The sequence below is a fragment of the Prenolepis imparis genome, unplaced genomic scaffold (assembly GCF_030444845.1).
Source record: "Prenolepis imparis isolate NDT839.2.m4 unplaced genomic scaffold, iyPreImpa1.0 SCAF_143, whole genome shotgun sequence".
Lineage (NCBI taxonomy): Eukaryota > Metazoa > Arthropoda > Insecta > Hymenoptera > Formicidae > Prenolepis > Prenolepis imparis.
In genome coordinates, this window is record NW_028141301.1 from 3699 (window position 1) to 8044 (window position 4346).

The window sequence follows — 4346 nt, forward strand, 5'->3', positions numbered from 1 at the left end:
ACTTTGCGAAGATAACAATTATTTTGTTATCGAGAATAGCCCTGTAGATATAAATCGTATCCAGGAAAGCATGCCTCAAGGGCATCGCATTGTCGACATTTCTCATATGTGGAATGAACTCCAGAGGTCATTCAATAATCATATGAAAGGAATAGAGTGCCAATTTAAAGATTGGAAAGTCATGAAGACTCAAACCAAAGGACAAGAGGAAAATGTCGAACTTTGCGAAGATAACAATTATTTTGTTATCGAGAATAGCCCTCTGGATATAAATTGTATCCAGGAAAGCATGCCTCAAGGCCAAGAGGAAAATGTCGAACTTTGCGAAGATGACAATTATTTTGTTATCGAAAATGGCCCTCTGGATACGAATCGTATCCAGGAAAGCTTGCCTCAAGGCCGTCGCATTGTCGACATTTCTCATATGTGGAATGAAGTCCAGAGATCATTCAATAATCATATGAAAGGAATAGAGTGCCAATTTAGAGATTGGAAACTCATAAAAACTAGAACCGCAGAGTTGAAGACGCATTTTACTTTCAAGTGCCAAATGTGCAATACTGAAGCCACTATCTGCTCAGAACCCGAAGAGCCGGAAATATTAGATATTGATATGGCTGCTGTAGCAGGAACTGTTACAGTAGGAATTGGCTATGCCCAGTTGAATGAGCAATGTGCAATCATGAATATTCCTTCCATGTCCGAGCCAAAGTACATAGAAAATAGAGAAAAATTAGTCGATGCTTTTGAAAAAACAGCCATGGAAAGTATGAAAATGGCTGGCGAAATTGAAAAGCAACTCGCTCTTGAGAGAAACGAAGTTATAAACGGTATTCCGTACATAACAGTTGTAGCGGATGGTAGTTGGATGAAGAGATCGTATGGCAGTGCCTACAATTCTCCTTCCGGTATCGGAGCTATAATTGGTTATCGTACGAAAAAGATTCTCTTCGTCGGTGTCCGCAATAAATTTTGCGCAATATGTGATATAGCAGAGCGAAAAGGTATAGAACCAAAAGCTCACAAATGTTATAAAAATTTTGATCGCAACGAAAGCTCCACAAGGATGGAGAGCGATGCCATCGCAGAAGGTTTCAAATATAGCCTCGAAATGCATGGGCTGATTTTTAAAACAGTTATTGCCGATGGTGATAGTAGCGTTTATCAGGCTATTATTGATAATAGACCATATAATGAACATATGGTTACAGTAAAAAAAATAGAATGCACAAATCATTTACTTCGCAATTTGTGTAAAAAGCTCAAAGCGGTGGCAGAGACAACTCAGCCAAAAACGCAGAGGCAGCGTGGCTTTACAGAGTTGCGAAATGTTGTGAAAAACAACATTAAACATATTAGAAAAGAGGTAGAAAAGGCAGCCGAATTACGAAGAAAAGACCAACAAACACCTCAACATTATAAGGCTATGGAATTGCAAAAAGATATATTGAACATTCCTAGCCATGTTTTTGGCGAACATAAGCGATGCGAAGCACGCGGTCATATATGCGAAGAGAAGGATAGTAAAACGAACAAAAATTATGTTGCACTTTTAAAAATACATGGTTTATATCAAAAGATAGAAAGCGCTATCACATATCTAAGCGGTTATTCCGACAGCTTATTGCTGAATTTAACCAATAATCCTGCAGAATCGTTTAATTCGATAATCTGCAAAGAAATTGGTGGAAAGCGCATTCATTTTGGTAAACGAGGCTCTTACAATGCCAGAGTTGCGGCAGCAGCTGTGCAATTTAATACGCAACAAGCCATTACAGAATTGCATAAGAGCATGGATAAAACTGTTCCGCCTATTGTTGAGAAACTAGAAAAACAACGACAAATAAAAGTTGCAAAAACCAGAGAATCTCGACAGGTGCAAGGCAGGCAAAAAAAATTTAAACAAGAGACAGGAACAGATCGTTATTATGGTCCGCAATCTCAAAAACCAGATCTTCCATCTGATGTATTTGAGCAACTTCGGCAAAATCATTTAGAAAAATTGTCCGAAAATGCGAGAAACTGGAAGAAAATTGAATTCGATACGAGAAGCCAAAGGGACTCGGAATTATGGTTATCATTGAGACGAGAAATGCTGACAGCATCCAATTTTGGACCTGTATGTCGCATGAGACCAACAACGTCTTGTGCAACAACAGTAAAAGCCATTTGATATCCTTCGTTCATTGATACCGCAGCCCTAAAATATGGTCGCGAGAACGAAGAAGTAGCAAGGAAAGAATTGGCTATAAAATTAAATAAAGAAATAAAACCTTGCGGATTATTTATCGATACTGAAAATCCGTGCTTGGGTGCTTCTCCTGACGGAATTATTGATGAAAATGGTCTAGTGGAAATAAAATGTCCTCTGTCAGCTGAGCATTTGACAGCAGAAATAGCTGTAGAGACATTGCCTTCTTTAAAAGGTATTTTTGATAAAAAAGATCCACATAAAATAAATCGAAATCATCGATATTTTTATCAAGTTCAAGGTCAGTTGAACATAACACAGCGAGAATATTGTATTTTTGCTGTTTGGACTCCACAAAGCATGAAAATATTGCGCATTGAGGCAGACAATTTTTTTTGGAGAAATCAAATGCTGCCTTTCTTAACACGCTTCTATAACGAATGCATGCTTCCAGAAATCTTGGACAGTCGTCACAATAGGCATATGCCAATCAGAAATCCAAGATACATTATAGAAGCTAAAGAAGAAGCAGCAAAAAAAATACTGACAAATCAAATAAAGAGACCAAATATAATAAAAAGCGAAAATGACATAGAAGAGAGCAAACGATTCAAACCGAACGTTTCGATGGAAGCAATAATGACTGATATTGCTGGTATTGCTCTAAATAAAGAGCAAGATGATGATTGTATTATTATAAGTTACTCACGTAACGAACAAGATATATCTGAAGACGATATAAAAAGAAATGAAAAAATTTTAAATACGTTTGCTCCTCTTTATTTGGTAAAAGATAACATCTTGGGTATGACAAGTCAATTAAACGATGAATCGTTGGATCTATTTTTGCGTATTATAAGAGAAACTTCTCATTTCGAAACGCAAAGTGTGCTACATATAGAATACCCTCACATGATTAAAGCTAGTCGTAGTGATAATAGCTTACAAATAATTGGAGGGAATTGTAGTAATCATTGGAGATGTATTTTCTTTGACGGCACCAAACTTCGCGTGTACGATAGTCTATCTGGCTGTACATACGATAAATTGGTAGCTAAAGAGAAAAATTATATACATCTTCGTTATCCAACAATAAGCTCGAGTGACATAATTTTTGAAAAGGTTCAAATACAACCTGATGGCGTATGTTGTGGAATTTATGCTGCAGCTTTCGCCACGACTGTAGCCTTAGGAGGCAATCCTTGTGAGGAAAAATATTCCAAAAATGTTAAATGTATGAGAGAACATTTTTATACAATTCTAGAAAGCAATAAACTCTCACCTTTTCCAAAATGATAAAAAAGTATAATTTTCTATTTAAAAAAATTTATTCTGGGAAGAATATAGATTTCAAAAATCTATATTCTACAATTGACCAGAAAAAGTTATATCAATCTCGATTGCAAATTATAATCGGAGAGACGAAACACATATATTGGTTGCGTTCTCACGAGAATGGATGGGAAGGGGTCCATTCTATATTTTATTCAGAATATTGTAAAAATACATTATTTTGTTGCAATCGAGACTGTATTGTAAAAATATGTATTGTAAAAATCTTTATTACAATCATAGTCGTCCTCAGGGAGGGGCAAAACGAGCACTTGCCCCCTCCCCTGGAAAATGGAAAAAAAACCTTTCTCAATTTACATCTACCTTGTCGCGGTGAGAAAGCTTTTACTAAAAGATGTAAAAAGTATACATTTTTTCTGGAAGTGATATGCCCCCCTCTGGAAAAAATTATGAACATTTATACGATTGCATATATATATATATATATATATATATATATTACGTATATATTGTATATGTGTGTACATATACACACATAATATTAAAATACATTTTTATCTATTGATTATCCAAAATATGTAAGTATTATGCACACAAATCTGCATGCATCATATACATTTCTTATATTTATATACACGTATGCATACATAAAACATCTATATATATATATATATATATATATATATATATATATATATACGTATTTTATTTGACATAGTGGATTATCATAAAAATAAATTTTATCATAAAAATAATAAATAAAACATTTTCGGGAAAATTGTTCTATATAAAAGTTGTAAAAGGTTTCGAAGGGAGACAATATATCGTGATTGTTCGGCGTTTTTCAAAGATAGAGTTCAAC

The 4346-nt window shown here is 34.9% G+C and overlaps 1 pseudogene; it reads left to right on the plus strand.

Annotated features, from left to right (window-relative positions):
• The first annotated feature begins 208 nt into the window (after window positions 1-208).
• On the plus strand, window positions 209-3487 carry LOC145947781 (uncharacterized; annotated as a pseudogene).
• Window positions 3488-4346: the final 859 nt, after the last annotated feature.